Source organism: Oncorhynchus masou, chromosome 5 (genome assembly GCF_036934945.1).
Source record: "Oncorhynchus masou masou isolate Uvic2021 chromosome 5, UVic_Omas_1.1, whole genome shotgun sequence".
Lineage (NCBI taxonomy): Eukaryota > Metazoa > Chordata > Actinopteri > Salmoniformes > Salmonidae > Oncorhynchus > Oncorhynchus masou.
Window position 1 is genome coordinate 9,969,413 of NC_088216.1, and position 20,749 is coordinate 9,990,161.

The window sequence follows — 20,749 nt, forward strand, 5'->3', positions numbered from 1 at the left end:
TTCTAGACCTATCAGCTGCCTTCGATACTGTGAACCATCAGATCCTCCTCTCCACCCTCTCCGAGTTGGGCATCTCCGGCGCGGCCCACGCTTGGATTGCGTCCTACCTGACAGGTCGCTCCTACCAGGTGGCGTGGCGAGAATCTGTCTCCTCACCACGCGCTCTCACCACTGGTGTCCCCAGGGCTCTGTTCTAGGCCCTCTCCTATTCTCGCTATACACCAAGTCACTTGGCTCTGTCATAACCTCACATGGTCTCTCCTATCATTGCTATGCAGACGACACACAATTAATCTTCTCCTTTCCCCCTTCTGATGACCAGGTGGCGACCGCATCTCTGCATGTCTGGCAGACATATCAGTGTGGATGACGAATCACCACCTCAAGCTGAACCTCGGCAAGACGGAGCTGCTCTTCCTCCCGGGGAAGGACTGCCCGTTCCATGATCTCGCCATCACGGTTGACAACTCCATTGTGTCCTCCTCCCAGAGCGCTAAGAACCTTGGCGTGATCCTGGACAATACCCTGTCGTTCTCAACTAACATCAAGGCGGTGGCCCGTTCCTGTAGGTTCATGCTCTACAACATCCGCAGAATACGACCCTGCCTCACACAGGAAGCGGCGCAGGTCCTAATCCAGGCACTTGTCATCTCCCGTCTGGATTACTGCAACTCGCTGTTGGCTGGGCTCCCTGCCTGTGCCATTAAACCCCTACAACTCATCCAGAACGCCGCAGCCCGTCTGGTGTTCAACCTTCCCAAGTTCTCTCACGTCACCCCGCTCCTCCGCTCTCTCCACTGGCTTCCAGTTGAAGCTCGCATCCGCTACAAGACCATGGTGCTTGCCTACGGAGCTGTGAGGGGAACGGCACCGCAGTACCTCCAGGCTCTGATCAGGCCCTACACCCAAACAAGGACACTGCGTTCATCCACCTCTGGCCTGCTCGCCTCCCTACCACTGAGGAAGTACAGTTCCCGCTCAGCCCAGTCAAAACTGTTCGCTGCTCTGGCCCCCCAATGGTGGAACAAACTCCCTCACGACGCCAGGACAGCGGAGTCAATCACCACCTTCCGGAGACACCTGAAACCCCACCTCTTTAAGGAATACCTAGGATAGGATAAAGTAATCCTTCTCACCCCCCCTTAAATGATTTAGATGCACTATTGTAAAGTGGCTGTTCCACTGGAAGTCATAAGGTGAATTCACCAATTTGTAAGTCGCTCTGGATAAGAGCGTCTGCCAAATGACTTAAATGAAATGTAAATGTAAATTCCAAAACTAATATCTTATACACAGTGTAAGGGGATAAAGAATATGTACATAAATATATGAATGAGTGATGGTGCAGAGCAGCATAGACAAGATACAGTAGATGGTATCGAGTACAGTATATACATATGAGATGAGTATGTAAACAAGGTGGCATATTTTAAATGGCTAGTGATACATGTATTACATAAGGATGCAGTAGATGATAGAGAACAGTATATACGTATACATATGAGATGAATAATGTAGGGTATGTAAACATTATATTAGGTAGCATTGTTTAAAGTGGCTAGTGATATATTTTACATCATTTCCCATCAATTCCCATTATTGAAGTGGCTGGAGTTGAGTCAGTGTGTTGGCAGCAGCCACTCAATGTTAGTGGTTGCTGTTTAACAGTCTGATGGCCTTGAGATAGAAGCTGTTTTTCAGTCTCTCGGTCCCAGCTTTGATGCACCTGTAATGACCTCGCCTTCTGGATGATAGCGGGGTGAACAGGCAGTGGCTCGGGTGGGTGTTGTCCTTGATGATCTTTATGGCCTTCCTGTAACATCGGGTGGTGTAGGTGTCCTGGAGGGCAGGTAGTTTGCCAACGGTGATACGTTGTGCAGACCTCACTACCCTCTGGAGAGCCTTACGGTTGTGGGCGGAGCAGTTGCCGTACCAGGCGGTGATACAGCCCGCCAGGATGCTCTCGATTGTGCATCTGTAGAAGTTTGTGAGTGCTTTTGGTGACAAGCCAAATTTCTTCAGCCTCCTGAGGTTGAAGAGGCGCTGCCGCTCCTTCTTCACGATGCTGTCTGTGTGAGTGGACCAATTCAGTTTGTCTGTGATGTGTATGCCGAGGAACTTAAAACGTACTACCCTCTCCACTACTGTTCCATCGATGTGGATAGGGGGGTGTTCCCTCTGCTGTTTCCTGAGGTCCACAATCATCTCCTTAGTTTTGTTGACGTTGAGTGTGAGGTTATTGTCCTGACACCACACTCCGAGGGCCCTCACCTCCTCCCTGTAGGCCGTCTCGTCGTTGTTGGTAATCAAGCCTACCACTGTTGTGTCGTCCGCAAACTTGATGATTGAGTTGGAGGCGTGCGTGGCCATGCAGTCGTGGGTGAACAGGGAGTACAGGAGAGGGCTCAGAACGCACCCTTGTGGGGCCCCAGAGTTGAGAATCAGCGGGGTGGAGATGTTGTTGCCTACCCTCACCACCTGGGGGCGGCCCGTCAGGAAGTCCAGTACCCAGTTGCACAGGGCGGGGTCGAGACCCAGGGTCTCGAGCTTGATGACGAGCTTGGAGGGTACTATGGTGTTAAATGCCGAGCTGTAGTCAATGAACAGCATTCTCACATAGGTATTCCTCTTGTCCAGATGGGTTAGGGCAGTGTGCAGTGTGGTTGAGATTGCGTCGTCTGTGGACCTATTTGGGCGGTAAGCAAATTGGAGTGGGCCTAGGGTGTCAGGTCGGGTGGAGGTGATATGGTCCTTGACTAGTCTCTCAAAGCACTTCATGATGACGGAAGTGAGTGCTACAGGGCGGTAGTCGTTTAGCTCAGTTACCTTAGCTTTCTTGGGAACAGGAACAATGGTGGCCCTCTTGAAGCATGTGGGAACAGCACACTGGTATAGGGATTGATTGAATATGTCCGTAAACACACCAGCCAGCTGGTCTGCGCATGCTCTGAGGGCGCGGCTGGGGATGCCGTCTGGGCCTGCAGCCTTGCGAGGGTTAACACGTTTAAATGTTTTACTCACCTCGGCTGCAGTGAAGGAGAGACCGCATGTTTCTGTTGCAGGCCGTGTCAGTGGCACTGTATTGTCCTCAAAGCGGGCAAAAAAGTTATTTAGTCTGCCTGGGAGCAAGACATCCTGGTCCGTGACTGTGCTGGATTTCTTCGTATAGTCCGTGATTGACTGTAGACCCTGCCACATGCCTCTTGTGTCTGAGCCGTTGAATTGAGATTCTACTTTGTCTCTATACTGACGCTTAGCTTGTTTGATAGCCTTACGGAGGGAATAGCTGCACTGTTTGTAATCGGTCATATTACCAGTCACCTTGCCCGGATTAAAAGCAGTGGTTCGCGCTTTCAGTTTCACGCGAATGCTGCCATCAATCCACGGTTTCTGGTTAGGGAATGTTTTAATCGTTGCTATGGGAACGACATCTTCAACGCACGTTCTAATGAACTCGCACACCGAATCAGCGTATTCGTCAATGTTGTTGCCTGACGCAATACGAAACATGTCCCAGTCCACGTGATGGAAGCAGTCTTGGAGTGTGGAATCAGATTGGTCGGACCAGCGTTGGACAGACCTCAGCGTTGGGGCTTCTTGTTTCAGTTTCTGCCTGTAGGCAGGGATCAGCAAAATGGAGTCGTGATTTGTAGTAAAACCAGGGTTGGAGTCAAATGTGTTCTCCCATTCTTCTCTGCAGATCCTGTCAATATCTGTCAGGTTGGATGGAGAGCGTCACTGCGCAGCAATTTTCAGGATTTCTTCAGAGTTGTTCGATCGGGTTCAAATCCGGGCTCTGGCTGGGCCACTCAAGGACATTCAGAGACTTGTCCCAAAGCCACTTCTATGTTGTCTTAGCTGTGTGCGTAGGGTCGTTGTCCTGTTGGAAGGTGAACCTTTGCCCCAGTCTGAGGTCCTGAGTGCTCTTGAGCAGGTTTTCATCAATTATCTCTCTGCACTTTGCTCCGTACATTTTTCCCTCAATCCTGACTAGTCTCCCAGTCCCTGCCGCTGAAAAATATCCCCAATAACACCATGATATTGCCATCACCACGATTCACCGTAGGGATGGTGCCTGGTTTCCTCCAGACCTGACGCTTGGCATTCAGGCCAAAGTGTTTAATCTTGGTTTCATCAGATCAGAGAATCTTGTTTCTCATGGTCTGAGAGTCCTTTAGGTGCCTTTTGGCAAACTCCAAACAGACTTTATTGCGCCTTTTACTGAGAAGTGGCTTCCGTCTGGCCACTCTACCAAAAAGGCCAAATTGGTGGAGTGCTGCAGAGATGGTTGTCCTTCTGGAAGGTTCTCCCATCTCCACAGAGGAACTCTTGAGCTCTGTCAGAGTGACCATCGGGTTCTCAGTGACGTCCCTGACCAAGGCCCTTCTCCCCCAATTGTTCAGTTTGGCTGGGCGGCCAGCACTAGGAAGTCTTGGTGGTTCCAAACTTTCAATTAAAGAATGATGGCAGCCACTGTGTTCTTTAGGACCTTCAATGCTGCATATTTTCTTAACCCTTATTTTTCTTATCTACGTTGTTGGTTTAGGGCTTGTCAGTAAGCATTTCACGTTAAGATCTACACCTGTTGTATTCAGCGCATGTGACAAATGATATTTGATTGTAACTAAATATGAAGTATGTCAGTTTCAATGTTACGGTCTTTGATTCAATTGTATTTTTGAAACTCAAGCTGTGTGTGTTTATCTGTTTCATTCCTTGATCATTCCTTGTGGTCCTGTAGCTCAGTTGGTGGAGTATAGTGCTTGTTAAACCAGGGTAGTGGGTTTGATTCCTGGGACCACCCATATGTAAAGTGTTTGCACACATGACTGCAAATCCCTTTGGATAAACATGTCTGCTAAATGGCAGATATATCCACTGATTATACCAAACATTTGGAACAACTTCCTAATATGGAGTTGGACCCTCCCCTTTTCCCCTCAGAACAGCCTCAATTCATTGAGTTATGTACTCTTCAAGCTGTTGAAAGTGTTCCACAGGGATGCTGGCCCATGTTGAATCCAATGTTTCCCACGATTGTGTCAAGTTGGCTGGGTGTCCTTTGGGTGCAGTGGGGTCTCCTCAGAGGAGGAAGGGGAGAACCATCGTCCTCAGTTATTTTCAGAAAAATAAAAATGGTAAAATATTTAAAAGTGGTCCTTTTTAGATGAAACCATACTAAATATAATCACGTCGCCAAATAATTTATTAAAACATACTATTTTGTATCCTCCTCTGGGTACATTGACTTCAATACAAAACCTAGGAGGATTATGGTTCTCAAGGCTTCCATAGACTTACACAGTTAATATGACAACTTCCGGAGGACATCCTCCAACCCATCAGAGCTCTTGCAGCATGAACTGACATGATGTCCAACCAATGAAAGGATCAGAGAATGTATCTAGTACTGAAAGCATAAGCTACAGCTAGCTAGCACTGCAGTGCATAACATGTGGTGAGTAGTTGACTAAAAGAGAGAAAAATACAATAGTTGAACAGTTTTGAACAAATTATTTTATTCCAAAATGAAGTAGAAGTGAGAGAGAGATATTTCGTCATTTATTTTCCACTTTCAGTTTCAATTACTTTGCTAGCAAATGCTGCTATCTAGTTTAGTCTCATCAAACACTTGGCTCAAACAAAGGGATGCTATGTTAGCTAGCTGGCTATCACTATCCAACACAACACTGGAACTCTTCCTAGTCAAGGTAAGCTTTTGGTTTTACTAATTTATTGCCACTGGGACCCACCAAGGTAAGTGCTAAACTGCTTACTGACTGTACACTGTAATGTTGCTGCATGATTAGTTCGTATGTAAGCTGTGTGTAGCAGTTATGAAATGGTTTGGCTTGGAAAGGTTTTTTCTCCTGGTGACATACAGCTGATGTGTTGTGCATTGAAGTACAGAAACAAAGGGAGAAGGTGATAAGAGGAGAGCACATAGATGCAAGAAGGAATACAACGTGTCTGTAATGAAAGTGAACTGTGTTTATGCATGATCAGGGGTGTGTTCATTCCGCCGATTCTGTTGACAAACGTTTAAATGGAACAAAACAGGGATAAACATACCTGAATTTGTCCAGTAATATCTCTATTTCAGCTCGATGCAAGCGAGAGTGTGCAAGGCAGTATTGAATGTGTCACTGTCTGTTAACCTGTCTCCCCCCTTCATCTACACGGATTGAAGTGGATTTAGCTTGTGACATCAGTAAGGGATCATAGCTTTAGCCTGTATTCACCTCGTCAGTCTATGTCATGGAAGGAGCAGCTGTTCTTAATGTTTTGTCTACCCAGTGTATAGCACTACAGATAATCAAGTGCTATTTGCATGTGATGCATTTGTTCTGTTGTTTACAGGATGATTTGTATCTTATAGAGCGTGGCTTTAAGGGAATAGTATGGTCACATCTAGATAAAAACGAATGTGAAAAATGAACAGAGAAAAGGTATATCAACACACTACCTATTCATATAAGTATTTATTAATCATCTACATATTCATATTGAGCTTCTACGTCTGTGTACAGGAACGTATTATTTGGAAGAGAAAATGTATCAGCTTATTGTTAAATAATTATGACGTTCTTTCCAATACAAAAAGTGGAGTAACTATTGTTTCCAAACTGCGTTACCCACTCCAGACAGCAGATGGCGATGAGCGTCTTTCAGTTGACTCTTCTTGCGTGACGTATAATTAACTGGACGGGACCCTTCTTCAGGAACAACAAAGCGCCAACTCTTTCAACCACGTCGGTTGTTTGCTCGCCAACATAAAACTGAAAGATTGACGTTTTAGACCATGTTAATGTACATTATCTAATCTCAGTGTTTTAAACGAGTTTCGGTTGACGTATCAACTGGTTCAATTTGCAAACGTGTAAAAGATTGATACTGAGCCTAGCACTTGGCTAGTCGCTAATGCTAGCTAGCTAACATCCCTGACCATGAGCTCACTAAACTACTCCTCCCTTGCTAATGAAGAGGGGGTCTGCTGTTTGGAGAAAGAATCTTTAAGAATGAAAAAGGAGGAAGAGGAGGCTGTTATAGTGAAAGAAGAGAATGAACCGTTTAGAGAGGAAGAGGATACTATCTCAATAAAGGTGAAGGAGGAAGACGTTTTGGCAGTGAAAGAGGAAGAGACAGAATATCAGATTAACACCAGTGAGTACTGTCTTCAACAGGGACACAAACTATGCCGTTGTTGAACTAATGTGTGGTTTTAAAGTGGCATTCTACTGAAGTTCTACACTTGAATATGTTGTTCAGTACTGTAGGAATTGTCAAAGGTTCGATCTGCAATTGGTTCATATATTTTTGGGACTTTTCAATTCGATGTATTGAATTCTCCATGTGGTCTATATTAAAGTTCCCCTCATCTAATATAACAGGCTTTTAAAATTCTATATTGGTGCATATTTTCTACTTAAAATAACAAAGGGACGCAAAATCCACCCATTTTGTGGAACGACACTTTTACATTTGCATCACAAACAATATTTTAGGAAATCATGATGAAAGTGGCCATTTTAGAGATATTAATGCCTCTTGTAAGACACTATGATTGCAATAGATGGTCATAAGTTTACCATCTGTTTGATATTCTCATTCACACAGGAGAGAGACATGACTATTGTGGATCCTCTGGGGAGCCTCAACAACATCCTGATGCTGACCTGGCAGAGAAGAGACTCTCCAGATCAGAACACCAGATGGTACAGCTTGATCTGGTCTAGCATACAGCTTTCTCTATCGGGCTCTGGGCTGGGTTTCTGTAGAGCACTTTATGACAACAGTGACATCAGCATCCATAATGATGTGCATCTGTGTCCCCTCTTTATGGTTACCAGGACAACACTAGCCCTTCCTCCCTCCCGGAGTCCCCGTGTCGTGCCTCTCCCGGTAGCACCTTACTGCTGGGTTTGAAGAGGTTGTCTGTGCTGCTGGTGGACTGCAGGAAAACAACGGGGCTGAGTGGAACTGTGGGAGGAGGAGAAGAGAGGAACGGATCAGATTTGACTTATCTGAGTAAGTGCTGTAGTACAGTTTGAACAAATAAATTGATCTGTTCACTGGTATCTGTTACCAGGACAACCAGCAGAGTTCTGTTAGTTGACAGGAAGATAGAGTAGTGTATATGGATGTTATGAATATCATAACACTGAAAAAGGATTCTGCCAATGAATAGAGAGAAACCAATAGACCATATAAAACCTTGATGAAAGTTAGCTTTAGAGGGAAAGTTTCAAGATGATCTGATGTAAGGTGCTTGTTTTACAAAAACGTTTCCAAAAAACATTATGGATGTCACATTGCCTGTCCCAGTCAACCCCCCTATCTTTACAAGACTGTAGAACAGGCAAACTAAACTCAAGACACTGTTAATTAATTAACTAATACTGGAGTAAAGCTGTGATCAGGCTGCCTACTCAAGAGAAAGCTTTGAACTGTAACCAGTGCCTGCAACCTGGTTCAGGTTATCAATCAACCTACCAGGGTAGTTACAAACAGTTCAGAAATTGAATCATCAACATATTTTGATCATATCTTTACTATTGCTGCAGAAATTTGTTTGAAAGCAGTATTCAAATTCATCAAATGTTGTGATCACAATATAGTAGTCATATCTCGGCCTAATGTTCTATATAAGAGGTCAAACAATTGTTTGTGGTGATTATTATGTTGTTGATGTTATTAGGTTGTTGTTTTTTTCACAGTAAATAACTCACAGACACTAGAGAAGCTTTAATGTTGGAGATCGAGCTACTTTTTTCAACATTCTGTTAAAAATCGCGCAACATTTCAACATCCTGCTACTCATGCCAGGAATATAGTATATGCATATGATTAGTATGTGTGCATAGAAAACACTCTGAAGTTTCTAGAACTGGTTCAATGGTGTCTGTGACTATAACAGAATGAGTTCCGTTGTCAAAATCGCAAGAGTGTTTGTATTGTCTAAGGCTTGTCATAAATGATGGAACTGTCCTTGCAATTCCTACAGCTTCCACACGATGTCGCCAGTGTTGTGATTGCCAGGGCCCTTTATCCTTGGTTCGATTCCTTGGGCCGATTAGTCAATACCACATCCGGTCTTCAGGTGCGCAACTGAAAAAAAAATGTCAGTGAGGAACTGGACTTCGGTTTGTAAACTTCTAGTTATTGAATACAGATTGCTCCGTGATCAATTTGATTGTTTATTAACGTTTACAAATACCTAAACTTGGATTACAGAAGTAGGTTGAAGTGTTTTGTCAAAGTTTATAGGCAACTTTATGAATTTTTAAAAAATATGTTGCTTTGGGAAACGTGCCTTTTTCCATGGATTTCACGGTGTTCATAAATGGACATTTTGGGTATATATGGACCGATTTAATCGAAAAAAAAGACCCAATTGTGATGTTCATGGGACATATAGGAGTGCCAACAAAGAATCTCGTCAAAGGTAATGAATGTTTTATATTTTATTTCTGCGTTTTGGGTAGCGCCGGCTACACTAATTTCTTTGTTTACGTCCCCTTTGTGTGTTTCTGGGGGCTGCATGCTATCAGATAATAGCTTCTCATGCTTTCGCCGAAAAGCATTTTACAAATCTGACATGTTGGCTATATTCACAACGAGTGTGGCTTGAATTGAGTACCCTGCATGTGAATTTTAATGAAAGTTTGAGTTTTAACGAGTACAATTAGTTGGCGCTCTGGAATTTCCGCTGATTTGGTTCCTGTACAGGTACATAATCCTGAATAAGTTTTTAACCAAGTTGAATTATTCCCAAAGGTTCTGTACATCTGTAATTCAGACAACCCAACATTTGTTCCATCCAGATATATGTCTCACTTAAGACACTCCTTCTCTCCAATCCTTACATCTTATGGTTCCACAGGAAGAGAGTAACAGGATACCAGACCTTTATCTCCCTGATGAGAATCTGTCCTGACCTCAACCTCTCCTTCATCTAATCCACAGATGTTCGTCTCCCCCTGTTTAACACTTTGCTCTCCTCTCGTCCACCCAACCAACACATTCCGAAGCCATCTGTCTTTCTTCAGAGAACCATTAACTTCTGACATAAAACCCAGTCTCTTTCACTTCCTATCACTTCTTTAATGTCTCCATGTTCCAAGTTTTGCCGATTCCAACAATGGAAACAATATTTGTTGGTCCGTGGTGTGTAATGACGAGCAACCAAACCCTGCCCTTGACACGTTTATGAAATAGCTTATCCCAGTTACTAATAAGCAAGCACCCATTAAGAAAATGACTGTAAAAACTGTTAAATCAACGTGGATTGATGAGGAATTTAAAAATGGTATGATGAAGAGGAGGCAAAAGAGATGGCATATAGATCTGGCTGAATAACTGATTGGCAAACCTATTGCAAATTGAGACATCATGTGACTAAACTGAATAAAAAGAAGAAACTCCACTATGAAACAAAGAGACATGAAGAATGATTGTAACACCTTCAATTAAATTTTGGGCAAAAAAATCAACAATGACATGTTGTCATGGTGTCTGACAACTTGGATGGAAATGATTGAGGATAGTAGCAGCCGATATTGCCAGTTCTATTCGCATTATCCCCTGCTATGAATGTAACCGTTATTTAACGAGGCAAGTCAGTCAAGAAGAAATAATTTTTTTCAATGACGGCCTTGGACTGCCTTGTTCAGGGGCAGAACGACAGAGTTTTACCTTGTCAGCTCAGAGATTCGATCCAGCAATCTCTTGGTTACTGGCCTACCGCTCAAACCGCTAGGCTACCTGCCGCACCAGAGCAACCTGTCTCACAGAACACAGTGTTCTTTAATGGAAGCCTGTACAACAAAATCAAGGTAGAATCAGGAATTCCCCAGGGCAGCTGTTTGGCACCTTCTTTTTTCAATCTTTACCAACAACATGACAGTGACATTTAAGTAAAGCCCGTGTGTCTATGTATGCGGATGACTCAACACTGTACACTTCAGCTACTACAGCGACTGAAATGACTGCAACATTTAACATAGAGCTGCAGTTAGTTTCAGAATGGGTGGCAAGGAATAAGTTAGTCCTAAATATTTCTGATTACCTTAAGTTACATGGCCTACTACGCTAATTCTGTAGCGGTATTGTTAGAGGGGGGTAAATATGAAGATTTTGTTGGTGCGCCAGGCAGGTATTAACCCTAGTTATTAAAGTTAGTTATTACCTATTATAAGATTGTTATTTTTATTATTAAATATTATTCAATCCGAAAGGATGAGAGTAGAATAGATAGAGTAGCGCTTCCAGACTCATTCTAAACATGATGGAGACTTAAAGGAGGACTGTAACAGCTAATGATGAAGCATTATGGAGTCTTAAATGTGCCCCCTAGTTTCAAGAGTTAATGTGCCATAACAGGTTTTAATGTGTTTGAGCCAATCAGTTGTGTTGTGACAAGGTAGGGGGGTATACAGAAGATAGCCCTATTGGGTAAAAGACGAAGTCCATATTATGTCAAGAACAGCTCAAATAAGCAAAGAGAAGCAACTGTCCATCATTACTTTAAGGACCACCACAAGAATGGAAGACCCAGAGTTACTTCTGATGCATAAGTTCATTAGAGTTACCAGCCTTAGAAATTGCAGCCCAAATAAATGCTTTAAAAGTTCAAGCAACAGACACATCTCAACATCATTGGTTCAGAGGAGACTGCGTGAATCAGGCCTTCATGGTCAAATTGCTGCAAGGAAACCACTACTAAAGCACACCAATAAGAAGAAGACTTGCTTGGGCCAAGAAACACGAGCAATGGACATTAGACCGGTGGATATCTGTCCTTGGGTCTGATGAGTCCAAATTTGAGATTTTTGGTTCCGAGCGTCATGTCTTTGTGAGACGAGGAGTAGATGAACAGATTATCTCCGCATGTGTGGTTCCCACCGTGAAGCATGGAGGAGGAGATGTGATGGTGTGCGGGTGCTTTGCTATTGACAATGTCAGTGATTTATTTATTCCAGTCACACTTAACCAGTGTCCCATCTGGTTTGGGCTTAGTCCCACCCATCTGGTTTGGGCTTAGTCCCACTGTCATTTGTTTTTCAACAGGACAATGACCCAACACACCTCCAGGCTGTGTAAGAGCTATTTGACCAAGATGGAGTGCTGCATCAGATGACCTGGCCTCGACCTCATCCAAATCGAGATGGTTTGGGATTAGTTGGATTCTCAGCATGGGAATTCCTACAAGACTGTTGGAAAATGATTCCAGGTGAAGCTGGTTGAGAGAAAGCAAGGGTGGCAACTTTTGAAGAATAAAATATATATTTTATTTTAACACTTGTGGTTACTACATGATTCCATGTGTTTATTAATAATTTTGATGTCTTCATTATTTTACTATGTAGAAAATAGTAAAAATAAAGAAAAACCCTTGAATGAGTAGGTGAGTCCAAACTTTTGACTGGTGTTGTACATTCAATTCCCTGACAACAGCTCCAGTGGACATTCCTGCAGTCAGCATGCCAATTGCCCGCTCCCTCAGAGATCTGTGGCATTGTTGTGTGACCAAACTACACATTTTCGAGTAGCCTTTTATTACCCCCAGCACAGGGTGCACCTGTGTAACAATCACCCTGTTCAATCAGCTTCTTGATATGCCACACCTGTCAGGTGGATGGATTATCTTGGCAAAGAATAAATGTTGACTAACAGGGATGTAAAAAATTCTGCAATCTTTTTTTCAGCTCATGAAACATCCTACACTTTACATGTTGCGTTTATATTTTTGTTTATTGTAGTTACTATCAGTTTTAGGAACATTTACCCAAATATTTCACCTTATTTTTTACTTTACCCAACATATGACATCAGCGATAATCAAAATGTTGAAAATCTGAACATCTAAATAAGAAATTGGTCCATTTAAACAGCATGTGTCGAAACCTTTCAACAACGGGGAGATGTTACTGATGTGCTTTGTATCTTCGACGTAAAAACAAGTTTTGGACTTCCACACAAAATTACTTCTTTAGTTATTTTATGTTTAAGGAAGTGTGTAGGTCACATTCTGTATCATACAGCTATGAAAGTTATATATTTAGAACCACCTGTTCAATTGGAATCCAGCGACGTCTGTGTCTTCAGTGTCCTAGAACTGTCTAGGTTTTTGTGTTCTGACTTGTAAAACAGGATGAATAAAATAAGTAATGTAAACATATCAGTAATTACCAGGAAGCTCTACATTTGTTTTAAAATCACACTAAGATTGTTAAAACTGGCCTCGGGTTATTGAGAGATCTGATTTAGGATTTACCCTCATGGCAAGGTTGTTTTATCATGTGGTTTCATCTGGGTCTCTATTTAAAAATAACACTGTCTTTGGCAGGAGAAAGACCAGACTCAGAGGAACCAGAGCCAGGGACGTCCAAACCAGCAAGACGACACCAGTGCTCCCACTGTGGAAGGAGTTTTAACCAGAAAGCACACCTGAAAGCTCATGAGAGAATACACACAGGGGAGAAGCCTTACGACTGCTCCCAGTGTGGAAAGTGTTTCAACCGGCCCGGGCATCTGAAACTGCACGAGAGAATACACACAGGGGAGAAGCCTTATCACTGCTCCCGGTGTGGAAATAGCTTTAACGATTTAGGGAAACTGAAACGACATGAGACAATACACACAGGGAAGAAGCCTTATCACTGCTCCCAGTGTGGAAAGAGTTTTATCGGTTTAGGGAAACTGAAACGACATGAGAGAATACACACAGGGGAGAAGCCTTACCACTGCTCCCAGTGCGGAAAGGGTTTTAATGAGAAATCAAACCTGAAAGTTCATGAGAGAATACACACAGGGGAGAAGCCTTACCACTGCTCCCAGTGTGGAAAGAGTTTTAACAATTTAGGGACCCTGAAACAACATGAGAGAATACACACAGGGGAGAAGCCTTGCCACTGCTCCCAGTGTGGAAAGAGTTTTAACAATTTAGGGAACCTAAAACAACATGAGAGAATACACACAGGGGAGAGGCCTTACCACTGCTCCCAGTGTGGAAAGTGTTTCATCCGGTCAAAGGAGCTGAAACGACATGAGAGAATACACACAGGGAGAAGCCTTATCACTGCTCCCAGTGTGGAAAGAGTTTTAACAATTTAGGGAACCTGAAACACCATGAGAGAATACACACAGGGGAGAAGCCTTACCACTGCTCCCAGTGTGGAAAGTGTTTCAACCGGTCAGGGGGGCTGAAACGACACGAGAGAATACACACAGGAGAGAAGCCTTTCCACTCCTCCCAGGGTGCAAAGCTTTTGCCCATTTAGGAAGCCTGAAAGAACACATGAGACTGCACACAGCAGAGAATGCTTACAAAAGCCCAGACTGTGGGAAAACATATTACTCATAACAGTCATTTAAACGTCATTATAGAATCCACACAGGAGAGAGAAATTACTTATCTTAGTGTGTATATTGATGTTTCACATCACATTGACTTAAAATTCATCAGAGAACATACACAGTGCTCCCGTTGTCTTATATTGTTGACTGACAATGTGTTTACCTGTTTTTACCATGTTTTTACCATATTCAATTGTTTCTTCCAATTATTGATAAACATGTACCTGTTAAGAAACTGACTGTTAGAACTGTTAAGGCTCCATGGATTGATGAGGAATTTAAAAACTGTATGGTCATTGGTAAAAATAGAAAAGAGTCGAGGTTCTGGAAAGAGTTTTAACCAGAAAGGACACCTGAACCAACACGGGAAAATACACACATGGGTGAGAGCAATTATTATTTTATTTGTCAAATGGCAACCAAGCATCGGTCATCATGTCACCAGAATAAGACCCTCAAAATGTATTGGAAAGGAGGATCAAGCTCATCACGTGTAGTTTCACCACCCTGTGAAGTTCATAACTTATTTCAACTGTAGCCTAATAAACTACATGGGTTCCCGAATCGTAGTGGGAGAACCACACAATATATCATTGTGTGACTCCAAGTTAACTAAGATGTGATGGTTGTTTTATAAATATTTGCCTATAAAGGAGTTTCCACAGCCATTTCACTTAGAAATTTTTACTGACACAAAAAGACAAACAAATTGTCAAACGAAGTAACAAAATGTCGCCGTTTATAAAAGTGTACAAGCATATCCAGTTTCCATCAGCTGGGTCATTACTTTTGAAATGGTTGGATCAATATCTACCTTCATGATGTGGATGAAGCCTGATTTGGAATGTCTGAATAGTTCTATATGATGTCATAATACACCCCTCTGATAATCAAGTGATATTTGGAATGTCTGAGTAGTTCTATCTGATGTCATAATACACCCCTCTGATAATCAAGTGATATTTGGAATGTCTGAGTAGTTCTATCTAAATCTAAAAGACCTCCTTGTTCTTGGGTATTAGTGAGAATATCTTTCCGTAGATAGTGCGCGCTAAACAGCGTTTCAATTGGTGACGTCACTTGCTCTGACACCTTGAAGTAGTGGTTCCCCTTGCTCTGCAAGGGCTTCGGCTTCTGTGGAGCGATGGGTAACGATGTTTCGTGGGTGACTGATGTTGATGCGTGCAGAGGGTCTCTGGTTCGCGTCCGGGTACTGGCGAGGGTACAGATAAAAGTTATACGTACTGTTACACAGTATCAATGTAACACATTTGCTAATTTAACAAGCAAATTACGTTTAAATGAACCAGTTGATAGCGTTTTGAACATAATTCTGTTTACCTAAGAGTAAATACACAAGATTGGTTTAAAGAGCTTCAATGTTTTGGTTTTAGGTTAAGATTAAGCACAGCGTGTTTGCAAGAATTTGGTTGGTTGCAAGAATTTTGTATAATAATTCAAATTGAAAAATTCCAAGTTTTGAATCTTGCGTCATTCATCATTTTCTTTAACCAATTCTGGTCTTTAATGCAGGACTGACAGACAAGTTTCTTACTTTTTCCCCTTGACACCATGTTGTGGTAATGCTGCAATTAGTTGGTTGTAATGTTGGGTAGTGCAGACATTTCCATATATTTTTGTTATCTGCATGTGTGACAACTCCACCAGTCTTATTTATGATATAATTTACAAAGATTAAAACTTTTTTATGTATTACATTTTACGTTGATTTTTTTGATCAATTAGCATATTTGAGGTTAACCAATTTTTTTTAACCTAATTCCATTTTCTCCTTTTCTTTTTTCCAGGTTTCTGACAGTTGAAGGGAAATACAAATCACATTGGCAAATTTAATGACAATTTTCAGGCAGAGAGTTCAGAATAACTATAACAAAAAATGAATACAAATTATACCAGGGCACTTTAGAGACTGGGAGGGTAAAGGGGCGTGTGCTCTACACAGGTAGAGGCATATCTGTCCATGTTACCTTTTGCAAAGTGGGCACTGCTTCATGTGGTAACACCACCACTCACATAAATATTCCGCTCGGTGAGAGAAGTTTTCATTGTTTTTGGGCACCATTATGTGAGGTATCCAATTGTTAGTAGCTACTATCTTGTCTCATCACTACAACTCCCGTACGGGCTCGGGAGAGACGAAGGTCGAAAGTCATGCGTCCTCCGATACACAACCCAACCAAGCCGCACTGCTTCTGAACACAGCGCCCATCCAACCCGGAAGCCAGCCGCACCAATGTGTCGGAGGAAACACCGTGCACCTGGCAAGCCTTGGTCAATTTAGCTCGGATTATGCCACCCTCTTCTATCTGTCACCTAATCCTGCCTAATGGGCAGGCCAATCCTGGAGGAAAGTATTGGCTGTAAGAAAGAAGAGAAAACATAACATCTGGTTGTTTTTAAATGACTTCTTATGACATTGCTTGCCAGAAAAAACATTGTAATTAATATTTTTCCAAACTGCGTTACCCACTCCAGTCAGCAGATGGCGATGTGAATCTTTCAGTTGATGCTTCTTGCGTGACGTAAAATCTAGTGGACGGAACATGAGGCTTCTTCAACAGAGACAAACGGCTTCTGATTCAACCAACGTGGTGGTTTACTAGCGAACATTAAACCGAAACATTGAAGCGTCGAAGACAAATCTTGTGGATATTATTCTTTGAGTTTTAAACACAATTCTGTTTATCCATCTACTAGTTCATTGAAACGTAGATTACTTGTTAAATTAGCTAATGTGGTGCATTTAAATTGCACTAAACTAATCTCCCGGAGCATGAGCTCACTACTCGACGGAGAAAGAAGCTCTGGTGAAAGGAGAGGAAGAAGCTTTCAGGATGAAAAGGGAGGAAGAGGATGCTATCGCATTGAAAGTAGAGGAAGAACCTTTTGGAGTAAAAGAGGAAGAGGAGGCTATCTCAATAAAAGAGGAGGAAGATGTTTTGGGAGTGAAAAGGGAGGAGGAACCTGAAGATCCGATTAAGACCAGTGAGAACTGTCTTAAAAACGGGCACAAAATATGCATTTCTTGAACTAATGTGGGGTTTGAAAGGGGCATTTTACTGAAGTTCTACACTTTAAAATGTTGTTCAGTACTCAATAAATTGTTAAAGGTGCTATCCGTCCTTGGTACATATATAGTCCACATTAAAGTGCACTTCGTCTAACAGGCTTTTCGAATTCAACATTGGTGCATAATTTCTACTTAAATTGTCAAAGGGATGCAAAAGGCACCCTTTTCGTGGAAAGACCCTTTTACATTTGCAACACAAACAATATTTTCAGAAATCATGAGGAAAGTTGCCATCATAGGCCCTTTTCTTAGACATAGTCATGCTTCTGGTAAGACTCTGTGATTGTAATAGTAGATCATATGTTTACCATCTGTTTGATGTTCTCATTCACACAGGAGAGAGACATGACTATGGTGGATCCTCTGGGGAGCTTCAACAACATCCTGATGCTGACGAGGCAGAGAAGAGTCTCTCCAGATCAGAACACCAGATGGTACAGCTTGGTACTGAAAAGATTTGTCATTGGTCCTCAGATCCTCAAAACGTTCTACAGCTGCACCATCGAGAGCATCCTGACTGATTGCATCATTGCCTGGTTTGGCAACTGCTCTGCCTCTGACCGCAAGGCACTACAGAGGGCAGTGCGTACGGCCCAGTACATCACTAGGGCCAAGCTTCCTGCCACTCAGGACTTCTATACCAGGCGGTGTCAGAGGGACTGCCCGCCCCACCCCTTTACGCTGCTGCTACTCTCTGTTTATTATCTATGCGTAGTCACTTTAACTCTACCTACATGTGCATATTGCCTCATTTACCTTGACTAACCGGTGCCCCGGCACATTGACTCTGTACCGGTACCCCCTGTAAATAGCCTCCACATTGCCTCTCTATTGTTATTTTACTGCTGCTCTTTAGTTATTTGTTACTTTTATTTCATCATTCTTTTTAAGCATAACTATTTTTTTACTGCACAAGTATTTTTCTTAACTGCATTGTTGGTGAAGGGCTTGTAAGTAAGCATTTCACTAAGGTCTACACCGGTTGTATTCGGCACGTGACAAATAATATTTAATTTGATTTTCATACTTTTCTAATAAAACACTTTTCAACCCATATGATCTATTACATAGTAAAAGTCGTAATACAAATATCATGTCATAGTGAATTCATGACGTGAACGAACAAGCCTTCTCATACTTTATAATATGGCTTTACAGTGGGGAGAACAAGTATTTGATACACTGCCGATTTTGCAGGTTTTCCAACTTACAAAGCATGTAGAGGTCTGTACCTTTTATCATAGATACACTTCAACCGTGAGAGACGGAATCTAAAACAAAAATCCAGAAAATCACATTTAATGATTTTTAAGAAATTAATTTGCATTTTATTGAGACTCAGAGTTACTTCTGCTGCAGAGGATAAGTTCATTAGAGTTACCAGCCTCAGAAATTGCTGCCCAAATAAATGCTTCACAGAGTTGAACGAACAGACACATCTCAATATCAACTGTTCAGAGGAGACTGTGTGAATCAGGCCTTCATGGTCGAATTGCTGCAAAGAAACCACTACTCAAGGACACCAAAAAGAAGAAGAGACTTGGGCCAAGAAACACGAGCAAGTCTTCACATTGACCCTGTACTGGTACCTCCTATATATAGCCTTCACATTGACCCTGTACTGGTACCTCCTATATATAGCCTTCACATTGACCCTGTACTGGTACCTCCTGTATATAGCCTCCACATTGACTCTGTACTGGTACCTCCAGTATATAGCCTTCACATTGACCCTGTACTGGTACCTCCTATATATAGCCTTCACATTGACCCTGTACTGGTACCTCCTGTATATAGCTTTCACATTGACTCTGTACTGGTACCTCCTGTATATAGCCTTCACATTGACCCTGTACTGGTACCTCCTATATATAGCCTCCACACTGACTCTGTACTGGTACCTCCTGTATATAGCCTCCACATTGACTCTGTACTGGTACCTCCTGTATATAGCCTCCACATTGACTCTGTACTGGTACCTCCTGTATATAGCCTCCACATTGACTCTGTACTGGTAACCCCTGTATATAGTCTCCACATTGACTCTGTACTGGCACCCCATGTATATAACCTCCACATTGACTCTGTACTGGTACCCCCTGTATATAGCCTCCACATTGACTCTGTACTGGTACCTCCTGTATACAGCTTCCACATTGACTCTGCACTGGTACCCCTTGTAATTCACCTCCACATTGACTCTGTACTGGTACCCCCTGTATATAGCCTCCAAATTGACACTGTACTGGTAACACCTGTATATAGCCTCCACATTGACTCTGTACTGGTACCCCCTGTATATAGCCTCCACATTGACTCTGTACTGGTACCCCTGTATATAGCCTCCACATTGACTCTGTACTGGTACCTCCTGTATATAGCCTCCACATTGACCTCCTGTACATGGCCTCCACATTGACTCTGTACCCCCTGACTACTATAGCCTCCACATTGACTCTGTACTGGTACCCCCTGTATATAGCCTCCACATTGACTCTGTACTGGTACCTCCTGTATACAGCTTCCACATTGACTCTGTACCGGTACCTCCTGTATATAGCTTCCACATTGACACTGTACTGGTCCCCCTGTATATAGCCTCCACATTGACTCTGTACTGGTACCTCCTGTATACAGCCTCCACATTGACTCTGTACCGGTACCTCCTGTATATAGCTTCCACATTGACACTGTACTGGTCCCCCTGTATATAGCCTCCACATTGACTCTGTCCTGGTACCTCCTTTATACAGCCTCCACATTGACTCTGTACTGGTACCCCCTGTAATTCACCTGCACTTTGACTCTGTCCTGGTACCTCCTTTATACAGCCTCCACATTGACTCTGTACTGGTACCCCTGTATATAGCCTCCACATTGACTCTGTACTGGTACCCCTGTATATAGCCTCCACATTGACTCTGTACTGGTACCCCCTGTATATAGCCTCCACATTGACTCTGTACTGGTACCCCCTGTATATAGCCTCCACATTGACTCTGTACTGGTCAAGACTCTGTACTGGAGAATATTACCCCTGTATATAGCCTCCACATTGACTCTGTACTGGTACCCCTGTATATAGCCTCCACATTGACTCTGTACTGGTACCCCTGTATATAACCTCCACATTGACTCTGTACTGGTACCCCCTGTATATAACCTCCACATTGACTCTGTACTGGTACCCCCTGTATATAGCCTCCACATTGACTCTGTACTGGTACCCCTGTATATATACCTGGTCACATCAGATTGACCTTTATTTTACTAGGCAAGTCAGTTAAGAACAAATTCTTA

At 42.7% G+C, this 20,749-nt stretch overlaps 1 pseudogene; it reads left to right on the forward strand.

The window, feature by feature from the left end:
- LOC135532806 (zinc finger protein 345-like) overlaps positions 1–16,076 on the forward strand; it is a 30,477-nt pseudogene extending 14,401 nt beyond the window's left edge.
- Positions 16,077–20,749: the final 4,673 nt, after the last annotated feature.